The following is a 20653-nucleotide window of genomic DNA, read 5'->3' as shown; positions in this document are numbered from 1 at the left end:
CTGGCCCGGTCTGATATAGCCAATCTTTCCCTGACTAGACACCAAACAAAGTATCTGAGGTTGGTGCGATCCATCACCGGCTCGGACTCCATGGGCGCTCCGGGGAAAAAAATAGGGGGTGCTCACCACTCATCAGCCACAGCTGTTTGGCGGGGCTACGGATCAGCTGTTCGGCGGCTGGTGGGAGGGCGGAGCCTAGTGAGTGGGCGGGTGGGTGCGGGGCCTCAGGGGAGGAGACGGAGCATGGGCGGGAAGAAGCAGAGCGAGGGCGAGGCCTTGGGGAAAAGGGCAGAAAGGGGGCGGAGCCTCGGGGCGGAGCACCCACCGGGGAAAAGAAAAGTCAGCACCCGTTGCTATCCATTGTTAGAATCTGTCTTATGAGATAGTAGCCAAAAGGGCTGTAATTCTGTCTGTGGCTGCATGGAAGAACACCTATAATGGAATCCCCCGAGGACGTTAGTGAAACAAGGGACTTGTTTATCGGCCTCGGACTATTTTAATTTCTCTTCACTGTGAAACTTTATTTTTTGCTGCCTGGAAATGCCTGGATGTCACATTCTGAGGCTAACCAGGAACCACAGAAGGGCAAAGCTCATTCTCTTAATTTAGCTTTTTTTATTAGAAGTGTTCAGAGATGGCTCACTTGTCTCTGTGCAGAGCCTGCCAAGGGCAGGAGATGGAAAGGAAGGTGCGTGTGGGGAAGGAGCAGAGCGAGCTAACACCATTAATAACCTCCCCGCAAAGACTTTTCTTTACACTCCGGCTCCTCTGCCCGAATATCAGACAGGAGGAATTTCAGACTGAACCGTTTTATTTTGACCCAGTTAGGGAGAGGTGGTCAAAATGGCGTGACTACTGGAAAGCGAATAGCACAGACTTTATCCCCTGTCCTGCGTTGGGCTCTGCTAGCGCGGATCCCTTTGCGTGTGGAGAGTCCCATTGACTTCAGTGAGATGTCTTCAGATCCTGATACCGTGGTAGACACGATAAATAATCAGCTCGCTAGTCACTCCTGCTGCTCCATATTAGCCAGCGCTCAGTTACAGTTCAGAGACTCTTCGTACAAAAGCATGATGTGACATGTAATAATTATGTTCGGTCCTAAAACTAATCCTGTTAACGAAAATATGCCAGCGCCAAGCTCTCTCTGTTATTAACCTCTGGTTTTCTCTTTCGCGTAGGAGTAATTCAGCACTTCCAGGTCAAAATTGTAAGGGTAGGTTCTGATATTTGGTCTGGTAAGTGCTGTGTATACAAAGGAGAAAACAGTGGACTGTCTTATGTCTTTTGTTCCTAAAAGCTCATACTTCAAGGTTGCAGCCGGCCACCTGCAAGGGCCAGGAAGGGATTCCCTTCCCCCTTCCCCAATGTATCCCGAGTTTCTTTTTTTCTGATCTACTTTCTCTGCAGCATCAGGATTGGCCATGGCTGGAGATGGGACATTGGACGGGGAGGGGCAGGGCTCTGTGGTGGCACCGAGCGTTCTCTCTCTCAGGTGCTTGGCTGGCTGGTTCTCGCTCATACGCTCACGACCTAACTGATTGTCATAGGTGGGGTCAGGTAGGAATTTCCCCCCAAGTCAGACTGGCAGGGAGCTTGGGGGGGAGGGTTCACCTTCCTCCACAGCATGTGGGTGCAGGTCTCTTGCCAGGATTATCTGGGTACATCTCACTTGATCGATTTTCTGCCATTCTGGGGGCCTTGGGCACTGCTGCACTTGGGTCCCTCTTGTTCTCTGCCTGTGGCACAGAACAGTCTAGTCTCCTGTGGGCTGTGATACTTTGTTTTGATTTTGGTTGTTGGGTCCAGTGCGTGGGTGCTGGGATGGTGTTGGTGGCCTGTGATATACAGGCGGACAGACTAGATGATCTGATAGTTCCTTCTGGCCTTAAACTCTATGGCCCTGTGACTCTGTAACGTACCAATACTTACTTCTTGCCTATGGATTAGAGATGGGAAGAGGGCATAGAGTTGGGATTCCACGGCTCTATTCTCCAGCCACAGGGCACAAATAACTTCTGCTGAGATCAGTGGTTGCTATTCTATTCCATGCTGGGGGAGTCGGTTCTCCAATCAAGTTAAGGCTAAGACAGATCAACCTAGGGGGCCGAATGAAGGCTAAATTTGGGGAACACTCACAAATTCTTCTCATGAGATGTCATTCAGCTCCATCCATGTCTGAACTGGACCCTGAAAACAGGCCTCCTGCTTCCAGTTTGGGGTTTGACCCACCTCCCAAACCTTAGTGTCAGGATTGGCTTTGGGGGGGTTCAGATCTGGACAGCTTCCATCCCCACCTGGTTATGTAGTCCCGTAACTGCTATGCTTTCGTGTTCGGTGTGCTGTGCCTTTATGAGTGTGTCGACAGAGGGCGTTGTCACTGTGTGAGGCAGTATGTTACAGACCAGGCGCAAACACTGGGCTGTCTCCGGTAGACCTGATTCTTTCTCATTTTGTTAAACAAAAATCGAAATCATGCAGGCTGAAAGTAGGTGGAAGAACATAACACAGCCCGCCCCCAAGTTCCAGGAAATGGGGGTGTACGGATTGGAGTTGCCAGTTTACCCATCCCTGTGATGGGGTCAGGTAGGGAAGCTCCCCGAAGAATGCACGGAGACTCACATGGTCCAATCACATCCCCTTCTTGGGGTCCTGCTTCGTTTAACACAACAGAAGAGTTCAGCTCAGCTCAATACCTCATGTCTTGTCCGTAGACAATATGGCGTCTGCTACTAGACGAGTTGTTTAGCTCATGCTCTGGAGGTCCCCAGTTCAGTGACCAAGAAGATGGCTGTTACATTTGCATTGTGTTGCCTTAAACAATCCTGAGTCGAGCATTATTACTGGGAGGGAGTCGGCATTAAATGAAGCTTTGACTGTTACTGGGTAGCATAAAGGAAAGGGCAGCTGCTAGAGAGGTTCACAATGGGTGTAATCTGGTGTAATAAATATGATAAATCAGGCAAGTAACCCCCTCACTATCCAGGATATTTAATCAGCAAATTGAGACAAGGAAGCTCGTATCACAAAGCATATGTAGAAGGCCGGACAAGGGACAAAGGATCCCAATTGTCATTCCAAAGTGAAGTCGATACAAAGGTGACAGGCTTCCTGAAAACAGGAGGGAGAGAGGTACCTCTCACAGGGGAAGGCTGCCAGGGAGGTGTTTTCCTTGGTGCTCCAGGATCCTACGTTTTTAAATGTTTATTTGTATGATTATTCTCCTTTCTCGTGGGGTTTAATGCCCCAGGGAGCCGTTTATGGGGCTGACCGAATGCAAGATTGAATATGCTCCTAGCACTTCAGAAGGTCTGCGCAGTGCAGTAGGGACATGTAAGCACAGCTGTGAGTCCCAGGTCCAGCAATTGTAAACAGAGATTTACAATGAAGTGTGGACACTCAAGTGTGGGCTTGGAAATGAGTCCACAAGCCCGGGTCTCACCAGGTTTACAATGCGGTGTTGACATACTCTCTGCCTTAGCTGATTCATCTGTGAAATAGGATGATAACGCTTACCTACCTTGCAGGAGTGTTGTGGGGCTTACCAATTAATGAACTGCTTGCAAAACAAAGGCTCTGCGGCAGTGCAAAGCACTAACATTGCTTTTGCTGGGCATAAAAAGAATCCTCGCAGTGCTAGGTGCTTTAGCTCATCAGTGCCAGCAGAGGGTACCCTGGCACCAGGATCATCTCCATGGAATATGACAGAATGCACTTTAACAGGGTACCAGTCCCATGTCAATATGCTGGTGTCAGGCATGTTCCCATACTGGATCACAAATAGTAAAAGAAAGAGAATTTTATCCCAAATCATTTTTCTGATCAAATGCTTTCTCTGTCTCTCTCCATTCATCATGTTACCAAGACACTGATAGCGAGATACCACCATGGTGGACAGCTGGAAATGCAGACAGATACATAGGTCTGGTTGGGGAATGAATTTTTTCACCTGTAAAAAAAAAACCAAAAATGAACATTTGCATCCCAATTTTTCTCAGAAATGTGAAAAACAAGAAGTTTCTATTACTGAAAACCCTCTTTTTTGCATGTTCAGTTTTTCGACGAAAACCTGAATCCTTTTGACAATGACCAATTGTTTTGCACCTTCCTCTCAAGCATGCAGTGGTGGCAGAGAGGAGGGGGCTAGAGGGAGCAGGGGTCTGGCTCATTGTCTTTGAGGCAAGAATTTACTCCAGGGGAAGGGCCAGATTCTGCTCTCAGTTACGCAGGTGTAAATCCAGAATGACTCCACTGGCTTGCCTAGAGGTTCCCTGGATTCACACAGGGGTAACTGTAACAGGATCTTGCCCAGAGATTTTACACTGAACTAAATGATTGGTCAGACCGCAGTCATTTAGCCCTTCGTCCGCTCGGTGCAGTGAGAGACACTCCTCGAAGCTGAACTCACCGCCCCAGGTGCATTTCCCATTCTCCTTTTCCTCTACTGCTTTCATTATTTGGGGGGGCCGGATCCTGATAGAAGCAGAGTTCCTGCAACCGAGGACGTTGCAGCGGCTCAGGTCTTCTCTCCCCTAGGCCTTTTCTAGCTGGTTCTGCAGTGGCATTTTCTTCATTCCCTTTTTCTTCTCTGGCTGCACTGCCACGTCCCTGGCCCCGTTCCCTTCACATACATGGCCCCGCTTCCTATTAACATCCCCTCCCTTCCTATGCCCGCTTTGTCACTGCCCTTGCCTCCGATCTCGCCAACTCCCTAGCTCCATATGCTAGTGCCAGACACCACTGATCCCCAACGTTCCATCCTGGCTTGCGTTAACGGGACGCCGTCCCAACCCCCCTCTTGCCCTCTGGCTAGCCAGAAAGGGGAGCATTGCCTCGCTGCTTTTGGAACAAGAGTTATTAAAGAGTCGAGACTTGGTGAGCTGGAAAAACAACAACTGAGTTTATTAAGAATTAAGAGATGAACTCGACGGGGCTTAACTGAGCTTGCTAGCGCCTACGGGCAGCTCCCGTTTCCCAGTGTACCTAGCAGCAATCCCTAACACAAGCAGCTTTGCTGGTTCTTCTGCCTTGTTCGCAGCTTCTCTTACAGGCCTCCAGGTTGAGCACACGTAAAAGCAGCGGGAAACCAGCACCATGTGGCCCGCCAGCTGTCCCAGAGTTCCATGGGCCGTAGTTTGAGACCCTCTGCATTACGTCATCAAAACAAACTCTCATTGGCTGATCAGATGGGATGAGCAGGATGCTGCTTCCGACAGCTTAACCCTTTCATGGGTGTCCATGTCCGACAAGCCCTGTGAGCACCATTACAATAGCACTATCTGCTGCTATGGTTGGAAAACCAAACGTAATGGCCTGCACCGTGAGTCATCAGGAGGGGCTGAACGGGGCCCATCAGCTCCTCAAACTCAGCCTTGAGCTAAAACAGTGGTTCTCAAAGTTTTGACCTGGTGACCCCTTTCACACAGCAAGCCTCTGAGTGTGACCCCCCCTTATAAATGAAAAACACTTTTAAATATATTTAATACCATTATAAATGCTGGAGGTGAAGCAGGGTTGGGGTGGAGGCTGACAGCTCGCGACCCCCCATGTAATAACCTCATGACCCCCTGAGGGGTCCCGACCCCCAGGTTGAGAACCCCTGAGCTAAAAGAGTAACTTCATTAACCAGTAGCAGCAGTAGACTTTTAACCTTTAGGAGTACATCTACACCAATGTTTCTCAACCTTTTTGATACCAGAGACAAGTTTGCTGCCTTCCGAAACTGTACCAGGGAGATCTCAGGGACTGGTGCTGGTCCACGGACCAGTTGTTGAGATTCCACCCAACTCAGCATAGCAAACCTCTGAGCTAAAAATTGCTGTGTAGGGACTGGGGTGGGCTTCAGAGCCAGAGTTGCACCCCCTACACAGCTGTTTTTGGTGCGGTAGCATGAGCCCGAGTGTGTCAGTTTGGGATCTGAGACTCATTGCTGGTGGCTGGGCAGATGTCCCCTAAGCGGGCCAGCCCCGTGTTTTTGGCGATATGTTTATTGTATTTTCAGTTCTATACCTACATCCATTTTGAAGTGAGAGAGACATTACAACCACCCTCTCTCTATCTCTCTCTGTCGCACCCCTTCTCTGTGTGAAGCCCAAACACACACACACCCCTTCTGTGTTCACACCCACCCACCCCTTCTGTGTTCACACACACACACACACACACACACACACACACACCCCTTCTCTGTGTGAAGCCCTGGGGCAGACCTTTGATTGTCCTTTGGTTAGCAACTCCCAGTATCCCTTGTTTATCGAATCGCATTGTGTGCACCATCTCCTGGCAGGGAAGGGGTTAACCACCATTGGCTAAGGGCAGGTCTTCACTACGGGGGGGGGGGGGTGTCAATTTAAGATACGCAAATTCAGCTACGCGAATAGCGTAGCTGAATTCGACCTATCGGAGCCGACTTATCCCGCTGTGAGGACGGCGGCAAAATCGACCTCCGCGGCTCCCCGTCGACGGCGCTTACTCCCACCTCCGCTGGTGGAGTAAGAGCGTCGATTCGGGGACCGATTGTCGCGTCCCGACGAGATGCGATAATTCGATCCCCGAGAGATCGATTTCTATCCGCCGATTCAAGTGGGTAGTGTAGACCTAGCCTAAGTCAAGGCAAGTCAAGGGATGCAGGTGAAAATCCAGGTGATTTCTCCTCACTGTCATAGCATCAGATCTCCCTGCAGCTTTCCCTCCTCCCCCTCCTCTCAACACATGTGCGGACAGGGACCACATGGGAAGGTAGAGACTAGTGGAGCGGTGCCAGCTGGGTTATAACACTTCATTCTTTGAGGACTGAATCAGCACTTGCTTAATGCTGCTAAAGAATGTACCATAAAGGGGGGGAGGGAGTCCAACCAAATCAAAACAAAATCGCTCTCGCTTGCGCCAAAACGTATGAACTTTCTTGGCAAAATGGGCTTTTTTTCATGTCTCCAGGGGCTTAAGCAGCAAGCAGAGCCCCAAATGACTTCCAAAGAGGAAGTCTGAAGGAAATCCTTAACCCTCGAAGGCAATTGCACTCCTGCCCTGGCACTGGATTAGAGATCTGTGCTGATTGCCGCTCTCAGGCGGTCACAGTCTGTGCACTGTGGGGCTGAATCATTTCTGTGTAGAGGGTGTCTGGTTCAGGAAATACTGAAAGCCAAAGATGGGGATTTGGCCAGACATAAGAACATAACACGAGAACATAAGAATGGCTATACTGGGTCAGACCAAAGGTGCATCTAGCCCAGTATCCTGTCTACCGACAGTGGCCAATGCCAGGTGCCCCAGAGGGAGTGAACCTAACAGGTAATGATCAAGTGATCTCTCTCCTGCCATCCATCTCCACCCTCTGACAAACAGAGGCTAGGGACACCATTCCTTACCCATCCTGGCTAATTGCCATTAATGGACTTAACCTCCATGAATTTATCCAGTTCTCTTTTAAAGGCTGTTATAGTCCTAGCCTTCACAACCTCCTCAGGCAAGGAGTTCCACAGGTTGACTGTGCGCTGTGTGTAGAACTTCCTTTTATTTGTTTTAAACCTGCTGCCCATTAAACAGCGAGATCATCCTAGAGAAATGAAGGGTTTGACCCTGCAAATCTTGACTCGAGCAAGCAGCCACCACTAAAGTTAATAGGAATACCTGGTGGGAAAAGGTTTTACAGGATTGGGCCTTAAGTGTTTAGATGGGCCTGGAGATTGTTGGCCCAGACCCTTGAAGATATTTAGGTTCCTAATTCCCCTGTTAGGATCTGGGCCTTACTCTGTAGATCAAGGCTTACCAGGCAACGTTCCAGCTGTTACTGTTACCAGGCCCATGTCCAGTATGGGCAGATGTTTATGTTCACTGCTTTAAATGTGTCGCTCGTATTTAAAGCTCTTTGATGCATCGCTTGGATGATATTAAATTTCTCTGTGGATGCCAGTTTACTTGCATTGTTCCAACTGATCTGCCTTATGGGTCCGTCAGGTCAGGTGATCTGATGACTAACGAGGTCCACCCCACCATGGGGCCTGGAAGCCTCGAAAGCTCCGGCTGCAGGAGGAGCGCTATGAGCAAATTATCTTTACCCCCTTTCATTGTTTGTTTTAAATAATGTGGAAAGAGCACCTGGGTGTGGGCCAAGTCAATCAGGTTTCTTTGCAATTCAGGGTAAGCCTGTTACAGAACAGTTTGTTCAGCCTTTTTCCTCACACACTGGAACTGGGGGGCTCTCCGGGCTTCTGGTTGCCAAGCTGGGAAGCCTAGGCCCCGAGAGCCCATGCTGCAGCCATGGCTTCTAGACCCCTGGCCCTTCTGTCAGGGTTTGTTCCTGGGGAAGTCAATGTCTGTTCATTCAGATCAGTGAAAACATCTCCATGTTCCCGGTCGAGAGACGTGGGCGCCTGCTGGAGGCTATAGCACTTGCTGTATTATAGAGGTGCTCCAAGTACACTTGGTGGTGGGCAGGAGAAGGGGGGACAGCTGGTGCTGTCATGGAGCAGTCATGCATATCGGTCAGAGCTGAAGTCAGCAACCAAAAACAGCACTGAGGATCAGAACCAGAGTCGGGAAGCAAGGCTAGGACCCAGGCACCGGAGCAATCACAAGGTCAGGAATAAGTAGCCAGTACCTTCTACTGCTGCTGAGCTTAAATGCAGCCCTATAGGTCCTTGCAGCCTATAGGATGGGATGGCCAATCAGGTGATGCTATGGCAGCCCAGCTGGGCTCATTAACTGGCCCGAGGGCTGAGCTGGGTAGCCTCAGGTGAAGGAGTGTAGGCCCAGAGTTCCTGACAGATGCAATGCTGGCCACACATCCCTTTTTAGCTGCCAATAATAAAGAGGGTCTGTGTTAATAGGCACTGGCCTCAGCTCTTGGGACCTGCTGCTACCTGTGCACTCTGTGATTGTGTTCCAGGTATTTCAGCATCCGTGAATTCCGCCTTTTGGGGCCAGGGCCCAGACTGACCCTATGTCTGCATAGCTGGGAAATGGCATGGGTACTGTCCCCAGGAGGATCAACTCTGACAGGCTGCCAGACCCAGGGAGAAGTCTGGTTAATGCATTCTGCGGGTGGGGATTGGAGGACTGGTGCTGGTGACAGTTGCAGCTGAGAGAAATGCCGTCAGGGAGCTCTGTCTTTCCCCCAGGTGTTCCCACCAAACCCATGTCCAGAAGAGATGGAGGTAGTGACCTCCCCCCGCTACCTGGGAGCCATGGTTAACAACCACTGCCTTCCTAGAACCGAAATAGTAGAGCAAAGTGTTAAAAGCCGATGGTCTCTGGGCATTTGCCTGCTTGGGCCAGCCTCTAGATAGAAGAGAAGCAACCTTGTGTAGATAGAGCTGTGCTAAGCTCCGCCTCCTCCTCATTGCTTATATCACCACCTTCTTCACCCTGACTGTGCCCTGGGGTACGTACTACCGCACTCCTGAGGACCTGACTGCCTAGGGCCAGGTGGATTCTGCTGGCTTCTCCTCATGGCAACCTGGTTCCCCTCCCTTCACTTCCTGGGGTTTTTCAAAGGCTCATAACTTGACCCAGCATGTGTGGATTTTCACAGGGATGACAAAAGGCCTCTCCCTGACACAAAGGGCACTTCCCTGCCATATTTCAAGTCCCTGCTCCAAAGCATGGGGGAGCCAGAGCTTCTCAAAGAAAAGGTCACCGGAATATTTTAACATGGGCAAAACAACGTATTTTTCCCAAGCCTCGTTCTCCGAAACAGCCGAACTGTTTGGGCTGAAATTTTCCAAAGCCATTCGGTGTGAGGCAGACACGTGGCATGGACAATTTCAGCCCCAATGGGTAAAGCTTGGCAAAGTGATGAACAGAAAAGAGGGACTCGTGCTGGGAAGTATCAGGCAACCTTAATAACAGGCTGTGCTATAATGGGTGATTTTTTTTTCCTGCAGCCTGTTCGTTATGAGCTTTTTGTTTTGTTTTGTTTTGGTTGGGGTGGTGTCTTAACTACGTCCTAGTTTCACAAAACTCTGGTCTAATTAAAATCAAAAGTGTCTTAAGCCAAGAATTTAGTGAGTATTAGGAGGGCCCTACAGCCTTAGAGCTATTTCTTAGAGACAGTATGGCCTAGTGGGCAGTGCACTGTGTCATAGGAGACTTGGGATCTAGTCCCATTCTGCTGAGTGACTGTAAGCCAGTCATTTTCCCTGCCTGTGCCACAGGCTATGTCTACACTACCACTTACGTTGCTCAGGGGTGTGAATATTCCACCCCCGAGCGACATAAGTTATACTGACATAAGCACTCGTGTGCGCAGTGCTATGTTGGCGAGAGCTTTTCCCACAGGCGTAGCTACCACTGCTCACTGGGGGTGGATTAATTATGTTGACGGGAGAGCTGTCTCTTGGTACAGATGGGAGAGATCTTACAGCGGCGTAGCTTCATCGGTACAGCTGCACCACTGTAAGCTCTCCAGTGTAGACATAGCCTCAGTTTCCCCATTGCTCTACCCTTTGGACCGCATGGCCCTGTTTAAAGCTACTGCTCCAACGTCCTTCAAGAGGAAAGGCAGAAGAGGTCATTTAAAGCAAGTTCTTCCAAAATAAGTGTGGAAGGACCCAGTCCCGCAATGGGCTCTGTGCATGTTGAGTCCAATTGACTCCAATAGGTCTCTGCATAGGTCCCAGGCAGGGCCACCGAGAGCAGGTTCAGGACCCCGTGAAAAAAATTTTTCGGGCCCCACAGCAAGGGCGGACCGGCTAAACAAGGCTGACGAGAGGGGGGGAAAGCCGGGGAAGCCGGGCCCCCTTCCAGACCGCCAGGCCCTGGTAATTTGTACCAGCTTCCCCCCCTTCTCATCGGCCCAGGTCCCAGATGCTGCCCATTCAAATCTCATTGGAGAATCAGGGCCTGCGTTAGCTTGTCTAGGCAGTGGGCTAGATTTGTCCCCGTTGGGGGGTGTCTGTGTGTCTGTGGAGGGGGAGGGAAGAGCTCCCTGCTGCTCCCAAACACTGAGGTATCCAAAATAGGGTGATCAGATGAGAGGAAGAAAATATTGGGACACATGAAAAAACCGGCAGTGCGAAATATCAGGACAAACATCGGTCGGGACGTGGGAAAAACTCCTAAATATCGGGACACCTTCTGGTCACCCTAATCCAAAATCACTGGTACTTTTAAGAACGTTGGCCTTCTTTGACCCCTATAGCTAGCACTCACCTCTTGCACCGGGCAATGCGCAGTTCAAAGCTGCTACAGTGGTTTTAATTATTAGTGTGTACGCGTGAGGGAGGCCTCTCCAGGGGCCCTTGATGAAGGGGACCCAGGTTCATTGTCCTCCGCAAACAGCCTTCCTTGCTGGTAACAGACACCGAAGGCAGACGTTAGCCCTTGGTGCATTCTAATCCTGACTTGGGTTCTGCAGCTGGCAGTGAAGGAGGAAGGATCTCTGCCTCTAGGCATCCGTTAGGTCGTGCCAGGGCAGCTTTAATTCCCAGGTCTTTCCTAGCCCTAAGTCACTGGCTGACTCAGAGAGCCCAGCCCGTGCTGAGCCAGTAGTAGTCACTCCGGAGACAGGTAATGCCCATATCTGTAGATTCTCTGCTCCTCCTGCAAGTGTCTGTCTCACTTCCAGACTCCGCTGCGTCCCTGAACTGCCAGAGCTGGGAGGAAGAGACGAGACCTCAGAGAAACCAAACCAGTATCGTACACAGGAGTGAAGTCAGCTTCGGCTGCAGTACCAGAGGGCTCGCTTCTTCGAAGGGCAAGCGGAGGATTTGAAAGGAACCAAGTAAGCTTTTTACTGTCTGCCTTCCCAGGCAGAGCGGATCCGTGGCACTGCGCTTGGCTGAGCACGTTGTGTGGTCGAGAGGAGCTTGATGAAATCTGGTTTGAGGTGGTTTGGCTGGTGTATCAAAGGATCAGAGCGAGGGAACCTCCTGTGGGAAGTTTTTTTTTTTAGGAAATTGTATCGCTTTGACTAGACGGGGTCCAACTGCCCTATATGGACGCAGTTATATCAGTAAAATAATAGTGCCTACCCTTCCTATAGCGCTTTTCATCAGCGCATGCCAAAGTGCTTTACAAGGAGGTCAGGATCCCTACTTCCATTTTACAGATTGGGAAAACTGTGGCACAGAGCGGGGAAGTGACTTGCCCAAGGTCATTCAGCAGGTCAGTAGCAGAGCTGGAATAGAACCCAGGTCTCCAGTCTAGTGCGCTATCCTCTAGTCCTCACTGCTCTTCCCATGTAGAAAGGGGGATAAGCTATACCTGAAGCTTATAAACTACGGAGTGCATTCATCCTGTTTGTATGAATGTATCATTCTTGTATCTGAAACTAGGAATATGAAGTATTACTCTGAGGTCCTATTGTAAGTATGCAAAGTGTGGGCCATTAATGGTGGTTTAGAATCTTGATGGCTCCCATTGACTAGGACAAGTGGTTGTAGATGGCTCTGTTTACTTGCAAATCTTCCTGGGTGCGTGTGGGCCAGCCCTGGAAGAACGATGGCTGGGATCTCTCAGGACATGTGACCATGTCACAGGGTACTGGAATCCATCTTAAATCTGGTACCTTTCCATTTAGAAGGAGGGGTGGGGACCCAGAGAGATAAAAGATTCCTGCCTTGTGCGAAAGCTATAAAAGGAGGAGGAACAGAACAAAGGGGGTTGCAGTCAGGTGGAAAGCAGGGGTTTTCTCATAAGATGTCTGCTGGAACTAACAAGGATTGTACTGGGGAAAGGATTGGGCCCAGACTAGGAAGGAGTCTAGTCTGTGAAAGAAGCTTATTGGAACATCTCTGAGGGTGAGATATTACCTGTATCAGTTTCTTAACGTATTAGGCTTAGACTTGCGTGTTTTGTTTTATTTTACTTTGTTCTGTCTGTTATTACTTGGAACCACTTAAACTATACTTGTTATACTTAATAAAATCACTTTTGTTTATTAATTAACCCAGAGGAAGTGATTAATACCTGGAGGAGCAAACAGCTGTGCATATCTCTCTAACAGTGCTATAGAGGGGGCACAATTTATGAGTCTGCCCTGTATAAGCTTTATACAGAGTAAAACTGATTTATTTGGGGTTTGGATCCCATTGGGAACTGGATGTCTGGGTGCTGGAGGTAGGTGACCTGCTGAGCAGTTTTTGGTTAAAACCTGCAGCTTTGGGGGCGTGCACCAGACCTGGGTCTGTGTTGCAGCAGGCTAGCATGTCTGGCTCAGCAAGGCAGGGTTCTGGAGTCCCAACCTAGCAGGGAAAATGGGCTCAGAGGTAAATTCAGCATGTCAGGTGACAGTCCCTAGGGGGTCTCTCTGACTGAACCCATCACCAGCAGTTCATAGCCTCGGCACCTCTGGGCTTGGCAGTTCATAGCCCTGGCACATTTGGGCTTGTTGCCTCAGTTATGAATGTAAAAAAATTGCTTGAACCCTAGCATGTCTTTCATTACAAATTAAGCACTGGCTGCCACTCTCCCGAGTGGTCACTCTTAGACTGGTTCAAGTGCATTAAGGAATCGACCTGTGCTCCGTTGATAGAAGTCACTCTGAAGCTGAGTAAAGCAGGGTGGTACTGAGTTCACGACATTTACTTGCAACGGTGCAACGTGACAAGACCTGACTCGTGGATTGTGTGTTCTCTTTGAGTGGATGAACGCAGACACCCGCTCTCCTCCTTACTCATCCTGTGTTGCTGGCCCAAGGAAACAAAACCAGAACCAGAACGCAGGAGGAAAGATTCCTCTCCACGGAAATGCAAGCCTGGGAGACAATGAGAGAAGGAAGAGTGGCCCGGGCTGTGCTCAGACTTTTTCTCCAGGGATCAGCCCTTTAGCTTGAATCCTTTGTGCTCTGGTCCCAGGCTTAGCCCTTTGCTGCTGCGTTAAACACTTGTAACATTTCCCCCGAGTCACTCGGAGTTGTGGCTCACTGTGGAATCCTCAATGTTCCTCCTTCTCAGAATGAGCAAAGGAAACAAAATCAAGTACAAAGGCCCAGCTGTGTCTCTCTGCAGGGTCTGACTGGTTCCTACTCAAGCCACTGGGAGTTACTGGTATCAAGTGCTGGGAGAGTGGTTGTGATTTGACCCCATTCTGCAGTTAGTCAGGCTGGCTAAGGTTTCCTTGGGGAGGTAGATGCTGTTAATATGAAGAGAGTATAACAGCTTTGTCATTTAAATCCCTGGCAGAGTTTGATTGAGTTATGTGAATAAAAGAAAATCAGTGAAGAAAATGGTAAAAAAAAATTAAAATAATAAAAAAAAAAAAAGTTCCAGACTGTCTGTCTCTTATATGCACATTCCCATGATATCAGCCCTTGTGATTTTATTGTGAGTCTTGTCATGTTTGCTGTTCAGGAGGTAGTGTGTACTAGTGGCTAGCACTTTGGATGGGGTCGTAGGAGGTCTGGGTTCTATTCCTGGATCCGCTGCTGGGTGACCGTAGGCAAGTTGCTTTTCCCCTGGCTGTGCCTCAGTTTCCCAATCTGTAAAATGGGGATAAAGATTCTGACCACCTTCTGTAAAGCACTTGGAGATCTACAGATGACAAGTGCTATAGAAGAGCTAGGGGTTGTTATTTATTAATAAAGCCCCAGCAGCTGGAGTCATGTGATTAGGCAAAATTCTTGTATTTCATTAAAAAAGAAGTAAGTTTCCAGCCCTCCTGGTTGCAGAGAAAAGCTTTGAAATAACCAGAAATCACAAGGCAAGGCCCCCAAATTATGAAATTGTCTTAAAAATAATGAGGAGATTCAAATAATAATAATAATATTGGGTTGTTTGTTTGTTTTTGCTTTGTGGCTTTTGAGCCTTTGGGTGGGGTGTGTGTGTGTCACATTTTCAAGCTTTTCTCTGCAGCCACAAAATCTAGAAATGTCCCTTTTCTTTCTTGCTGTCACCTGGCTCCAGGAGCTAGAGCTGTAGTAAAAACAGCAAACAACATGAGACTTGCAATGAAATCACAAGAGCTGGCAACACCACAAAGGTGGGACAATACTGAAGCACTACCAGCCCCATTCGTGCAGTTGGATCCGTGTGGCTAGAACCGTACACATGTGTGGCCATCTGTTGCCTCCGGTGGGATGTCACGGGGGCTTTAGGGTTTGCCTGTGTGGATCTGATTGCAGGTTTGGGGCACTGGAAGGTAAGAGCAAGAGACAGTCTAACAACTCAGGCAGATGACATATCCCCAAGGCATTGGTCCTTTTGTGGGTAGAGCACCCAGAAGGTAATCATGCGGTGCTAATTTGATGGACGCTCCTTTGGTGGTGGTGGTTGTTTTTTTTTTTTTAAATATGTGGATCTTGCTAGGGTGTTGCTATAATATGATCCCATTCCCAAGGGCCCTTAGATTTAGCTGGGGCTGCCTGTCTGGTTTATCTGGTTCGTTAGGAAATAATTGACGAAGTGTTTTTTCTATAAGCCAAGCTGGGCGGAGGTGGCATCATGAATTACCTTCTTATGACAGAGGTCTGACAGGCAGAACGCTGGGTGTGACTGGTCAGAAGCTAGCGCTGTGTGGGATCGCAACTGCACAGCAGGGTAATTTCCAGCAGCCTCTGGTTATGGACAGAGATGTGACTGGCAAGGAAAGCCCCGCAGAACCCTTCTGAACAAGCACTTATTAAACGAGGTCCACAGAACCGAGCAAAAACCTTACTGGCTATAGCCCATCAGTGAGTGTGCGTGCGTCTCTCCGTTGTGCACGTGTTCTTAGCGCATGAAAACAGTCTAATGAAGTAACGTGGCTTTGCACCACGGCCTCCTGCTGGAGGGAATCGGGACAGTTTAGCTATGTATCATAGCCACTATACTTCTAAAAGATCATGGGGATTCTCCTTTGGCTTAAGTGATGGGGTCCGTTGGGAGCAGGAGGATGTGAGTTCTGTCCCTGCTGCTGACCATGCAGTTTTATGTGATGGCGACTGGGGTAAAGCACAGTGACAAGGCATGTCCTTAGGGGCCTTGGATATTGATACAATATACAGAGTTAACGACCAGTATGGTAGGTGCCCCGCTTTAATAGCGTGGGGTGGTGCCTAGAGGCCAGCCAGGTCAGGCCCCACTGAGCTTGGCGCTGTGCAAACACACAGGAAAGGACAGGCTCTGCCCCAAAGACATAACAGTCTAGAAGACACAACGTGACAGGTGGGTGTGGGTGGGTCGGGGGGACAGTGGGGGAGACAGAAATAACAGGGTGGGTGAAGTGCTTAGCAGAAGCATGGTTTAAACATATACACCTTAACCCCGAAAGAGCCCATAAATGAGCTAGGATGGTCTTGTGGTTAAGGCACTGAACTAGGACTTTGCTGATCTGGGTTCTACTTATGACTTAGCCACTGTCTCTTTATGTGACCTTGGGCAAGTCATTTAATCTCTCTGGGCCTGAGTTCCCCGTCTGTGAACTGGGGATAATTGTCCTGCCTTCTCTTGGAGGGGCATTCTCAGGATAAATCCTTTCATGTTGGTGACACGCTCGGAACCTCTGGGGGAAGGCGAGACATAGTGTAGGCCAAAAGCCTAATGGGAAAAAATGGTCTCAAGTAAAATTGTACTCCCTTTTGCTTTTTTTGCCTTATACTCCATTTTGCTAGCTTTGAGTTAGTAAGAAGAAATTGTAGCCTTGAATTAGAAAGAAATTGTTCTGAGTTTATTTTTTGCTGATTGTGTTAACATTTGTTCTTAGAAGAATAAAAGTTTTATGGCTGTAATTGCCTTACTTACTGTTTGGTGTGAGTAAAGAATGTCTGGTAATTAACTGAGAAAGGACAGCCAGCCAGCTAGGCCAGATGGTCAAGAAGGGAGTGGAGGAGTCACGAGGTGCCAACTTTCACCCAATGGCAGATCGACAATCCTAAAGCAAAGGCGGACACGCCAAGGACAAAATAAGAAGTTAAGCCAAAAAAAACAAATAAAAAACAGCTGCAAATCTTCCCGGCAGGAGTGAAAGTAACATGGATGATTTACCGGTACGAGCCGGCCCCTGGCAGGGGCGGGGCTGGAGGGGGGTCAGCATCCCAGCCGCGATTTAAAAAGCTCATATGGGGGCAGGGGGGGGGAAGGGGCAGGGACCCGGCAGGGCCACCAACGGGGGGCGCAAAAGGGGCAGCGACGTTAAAGTGCTCTAACTTTTTTGCTGCCCCAAGCAAAAATAAAAGAGCGTCGCCCCGCTGAAACACCCCCCCATCGCCACCCCGCTGAAACAACAACAACAACAAAAAACCCTCGAGCGCCGCCCCGCCGAACCAAAAAAAACCCACCCAAGTTCCGCTGAAACGCCCCCCCCCCCAGCCCACCCCCCCCCCGCAAAAACAACCCCCCCCCCCCCCCGAGCGCCGCCCGGCCGAAACAAAAACAACAACAAAAAACCCGAGCGCCCCCTGCCACCCCAAGATTGGCCGCCCCTTACAAGGTGCCGCCCCAAGCACGTGCTTGGTCGGCTGGTGCCTGGAGCCGGCCCTGCGCGGCAGCACTTCAGTCATCTGCGTACGGGACGGGACCGGTGGCCACTTTTTACCGGTACGCTGTACCAGCCCGTACCGGCTCTTCCTGGCATCTTCTACCCCGTCCCCAATGCTGGGCCCCCAGAACTCTGGCTTCAGCTGACAAGCCTGAGCTCACGCGTTACCATGACAAGGTAGCCATGGGACAGCAGATCAGAGATGGGTGGGTCTGGGGACTGTGAGGGATGGTGGGTGTGACGGGTTGGGTCACAGAAACCCCCTTGGGACTGCCACCTGATGTGCCTAGACTACTTCTGAGCCCATATTCCCTGGCAGCTTGGGACTTCAGTGCCTTGTCTGAGCCAGACATGTTTGCCGGCTGCAAACACAGATCCAACTCTGAACCACGTCCCCCACAAGCTGCAGGCTTAACTGAAAACAGCTTAAGAAGTGTTCCTGTCTCTATCATTCAGATACCCACTCCCAATGGGGTCCAACCCCCAAATAAATCCGTTTTACCCTGTATGAGGCTTATACAGGGTAAACTAATAAATTGTTCACCCTCTATAACACTGATAGAGAGATATGCACAGCTGTTTGCCCCCCACAGGTATTAATACATACTCTGGGTTAATTAATAAATAAAAAGTGATTTTTATTAAATACAAAAAGTAGGATTTAAGTGGTTCCAATTACTGACAGACAGAACAAAGTAAAAAGAAGAACAGGAGTACTTGTGGCACCTTAGAGACTAACAAATTAATCCATCAACCTCATGAATTTAAATTTGTTAGTCTCTAAGGTGCCACAAGTACTCCTGTTCTTCTTTTTGCGGATACAGACTAACACGGCTGTTACTCTGAAACCTGTCAGAACAAAGTAAATTACCAAACAAAACAAAATAAAATAAAACACGCAAGTCTATGCCTAATACAGTAGGAAACTAAAATGCTGGTAAATCTCACTCTCAGAGATGTTCAATAAACTTCTTTGACAGACTAGCCCCCTTCTAGTCTGGGTCCAGCAATCACTCACATCCCTGTCCTTTGTTCCAGATTCTTTCAGGTGTCTCTTTGGGGTGGAGAGGCTATGTCTTGAGCCAGCTGAAGACAAAATGGAGGGGTTTCCAGGGGCTTAAATAGACTTTCGCTTGTAGGTGGAAACCCCTTCTCCTATCTATGAAGCATCCAGCTACAAGATGGAGTTTGGGAGTCACATGGGCAAGTCACATGTCCATGCATGACTCAGTTCTCTACAGGCCGACACCACACTCCCAGGAAAGCTCAGATGTGGATTGGTGTCTCTCAAAGTTTATTAAAAAGCAACAGAGGGTCCTATGGCACCTTTGAGACTAACAGAAGTATTGAGAGCGTAAGCTTTCGTGGGTAAGAACCTCACTTTTTCAGATGCAAGTAATGGAAATCTCCAGAGGCAGGTATAAATCAGTGTGGAGATAATGAGGTTAGTTCAATCAGGGAGGGTGAGGTGCTCTGCTAGCAGTTGAGGTGTGAACACCAAGGGAGGAGAAACTGCTTCTGTAGTTGGCTAGCCATTCACAGTCTTTGTTTAATCCTGATCTGATGGTGTCAAATTTGCAAATGAACTGGAGCTCAGCAGTTTCTCTTTGGAGTCTGGTAAAGTTCATTGTCCGCTTAAGCGTTTCTTGATTGGCCACTTACTGAGAATACTCTTTTCTCAAGAAGCTGACCAAATGCTTCACTGAGGCTACTTAAAATCAAACAAGTACACAGCCAATATTCATAACTTCTAATACAAAAATGAGACATGCATACAAATAGGATGAATATAGCCAGTAGATCATAATCTTTGCAGAAACAACAAGGAGTCTGGTGGCACCTTAAAGACTTACAGATTTATTTGGGCATAAGCTTTCGTGAGTAAAAACCTCACTTCTTTGGATGCAGGGAACATATCTTTGCAGAGATATGTTACATGGCATATTTAGCATAAAACATATTCCAGTTATGTCATATTTACATCCATACGCGTATTTCCATAAAGCATTCTGTGGTGCAACGTCACAGTGAGGAAGAGGAGAGAGAGCGTTGGGGGCAGCCTTGCTGTTGGGCATGGGAGGGAGAGATGGAGGTGGAAATGAGAGCAGAAATCCAGGCTGGGATGGGATTATCCATTGCCTCCGAGGGAAATACAAGGACCGTGGAACAGCTGTGCTACGGGACAATATGGCCGTGTCTACACTGGGATTGCAGTCACCAGGGGTGTTGCACCAGTTGGGCAGACCTCTAATGCAGACACAAACACGTCGCAATTTGCACTGGGGCAGTTTCTCTTGGTTTCAAACAGCGGGGAAGCTATACCCGTGCAAATCCCGCCGCACTAGCGTAAACTGTGTCTACAAACTGCAGCCGCACCAGTGCCGGCAATTCCAGCCGAGATCTTACGCCTCAAGAAGGGTGGGCGACGTGGTCTGAACAGCATTAGCAGCAGTGCTGAATAGGGCTGGCTTGAGGTTTCCTGTCCACACTGTTTGACCAGCTGTACTGCTTCCTAATGTGTCTTCAAGTGGCTTGTCACACACTGCCCTGGGGCTGGCTCAGCGAAAGCCAGTAGAGGCGAAGCGGGAATGCATACAGCTGCTATTTCCAAAGCACTTCATTCAAAACCGTAAACATTCACTTCTGAGCAGTCAGTCATCCGAATACTCAGCAGCAGTATCGCACGCTTCAGCCACAGCTCTCCAAGTGCTTTCCAACGGTGGAATGTGCCCCGTTATACAGGAGGGGAAACTGAGGCACGGAAGGGCTCACGCATGGGTGCACTCGCAAAATAGCTTTGTAAAAAAAAAGTAACCAGTTGATTGGTCTCTCTCTGAGGATTTCAGTTGTGCTGTTTACAAGGGAAAAAATGTCAGTTGGCATAAATTGTCATTGCTCCGTTGATTTCAGTGTAGCTACATCGATTGACGCCGGCTGACAGTCTGCTCCATCTGCTTTGCACACTGGTGCTGGGATGGGTGAGTCCAGCTGGCTCCCTTCCAACTCTGGCCTCCTGGCCGATAATACGGGCTCGGTTACACCTGTGCCGGTTCAGTGCCTCCTGACTGTGGCCTTGGTGACACGAATGCAGCGGGCCAGCCATCGGTGGCAGGTGGCGCTAAGTTAGGGTTACCATATGTCCGGATTTTCCCAGACATGTCCGGCTTTTTGGGCTCCAAATCCCCGTCCGGGGGGAAATCCCAAAAAGCCGGACATGTCCGGGAAAATCGGACATGCGGTGCCGGGCCGGCGGAGCGGG

General features: G+C 49.2%; 1 protein-coding gene across 1 annotated transcript in view; it reads left to right on the top strand.

Annotated features, from left to right (window-relative positions):
- The first annotated feature begins 11703 nt into the window (after window positions 1-11703).
- The window catches only part of ARHGEF10L (Rho guanine nucleotide exchange factor 10 like), a 191940-nt gene continuing 182990 nt past the window's right edge, over window positions 11704-20653 (top strand). Inside the window, exon 1 of the mRNA XM_034753125.1 lies at window positions 11704-11722. The gene's annotated coding sequence lies outside the window, so the exon portion shown is untranslated. The remainder of the gene's footprint in view (window positions 11723-20653) is intronic.

Source organism: Trachemys scripta, chromosome 19 (assembly GCF_013100865.1).
Source record: "Trachemys scripta elegans isolate TJP31775 chromosome 19, CAS_Tse_1.0, whole genome shotgun sequence".
Classification (NCBI taxonomy): Eukaryota; Metazoa; Chordata; order Testudines; family Emydidae; genus Trachemys; species Trachemys scripta.
This window is presented reverse-complemented; position numbering and strand designations above follow the sequence as displayed.